This window comes from Arachis ipaensis, chromosome B08, assembly GCF_000816755.2.
Source record: "Arachis ipaensis cultivar K30076 chromosome B08, Araip1.1, whole genome shotgun sequence".
Classification (NCBI taxonomy): domain Eukaryota; kingdom Viridiplantae; phylum Streptophyta; class Magnoliopsida; order Fabales; family Fabaceae; genus Arachis; species Arachis ipaensis.
The window spans coordinates 60,372,431-60,374,061 of record NC_029792.2 but is presented as its reverse complement, the minus strand read 5'-3'; positions in this window follow the sequence as shown (position 1 = coordinate 60,374,061).

Sequence of the window (1,631 nt, the reverse complement as noted above, 5' to 3'; positions counted from 1 at the left end):
ATTAATGAAGGCTAGAGTTAATGGCTATTAACTATCAATCAATTGGACACTAGTGACTCAATAAATCCTAAGTTACCTTCTCAAGCCAAGAACATAAAATTCTAGTCTAACATTCTTCCAAGCATTTAATCAAACACTTGGAAGGCACAAAAGAATAGTATAGTCAATCACAACAAGAATGAATTCTAACTACAATTGAATGTAAAAAATTAACAACAACAATCAAGGAAATCACAATTATCATGAATTACCTCAAATTGCATTATTGAAAGAAAATAAAGAGAACAAGAGTATCTCAATTACAAAACCTAGAAACAAAATAAGAGAAATTACAACAAGAGAATAGGGATAGAGAGAAGAACCAAAGTGTAGCAATCATCAATTGAAGGTAGAAGTAGAAGGAGACTTGAATTAAACCTAGAACTATGAGATCCTAATCAAACCCTAATTCCTAATCCTAATTCTAGAGAGAAGAGAGAGTTTCTCTCTCTAACTCTAACTACTTCTAAAACTAAACTATGACTAATGATTAAAGTATATCGATTCCTCTTCAATCCTTGGCTTAAATAGCATCAGAAATAAGTTGGATTGGGCCCACAAGGCTTCTAAAATCGCTGGCCACGTGTTGCATTAAGTGAGTCATGTGCCACCAACGGCGCGTCCGCGTACCGTGCGCGTGCGCGCCCCTATGCGCGATGCAACTATAGCAAATCTTATATCGTTTCGAAGCCCCGAATGTTAGCTTTCCAACCCAACTAGAACCGCATCATTTGGACCTTTGTAGCTCAAGTTATGGTCAATTAAGTGCGAAGAGGTCAGGCTTGACAGCTTTTTGGTTCCATCATTTCTTCATGAGTTCTCAAACTTTACATGCTTTTTCTTCATTCCCTTAATCCAATCTTTGCCTCCTAAATCTGAAATCACTTAACAAACATATCAAGGCATCTAATAGAATTAAGGTGAATTAAATTTAGCTATTTTAAGTCCTAAAAAGCATGTTTTCACTCTTAAGCACAATTAAAGGAGAAGTTATAAAACCATGCTATTTCATTGAATAAATGTGGGTAAAAGTTGATAAAATCTCCAAAAATCAATACAAGATAAAACCCTACAAATGGGGTTTATCAACCTCCCCACACTTAATCCAAGCATGTCCTCATGCTTAAGCCAAGAGAGAAACAAAGGGTATCAACATTTATTCCATGTAAATGAACTATATGCAACCTAAACTATATGCAACTAAATGCGAAATGGTTTTACCTACTTGGTTAAAAATAAATCAATCCTCCAAGTCATACGTGCACAAGTAGGGCCAAGATCATATAACAATTCATGAATCCTACCAATTCAAATATCAAAATGAAGTTCAAGTAGACTTGCGAGAAGAACGCTCATGAAAGCCGAGAATTAAGGAATTGAGCATCGAACCCTCACCGGAAGTGTTTGCACTCTAGTCGCTCGGTGTTTGGGGTTGATTCTCTCAATTCTCCCCTAATCATGCTTTCCAAGATTTGTTTTTCTTCTAACAATCAACAATTATTCAATGCATGCATACATGTATCATGAGGTCTTTTCTTTAGGTTGTAATGGGGCTAGGGTCAAGGTAGGATCATATATGGCTAGTGGACTTA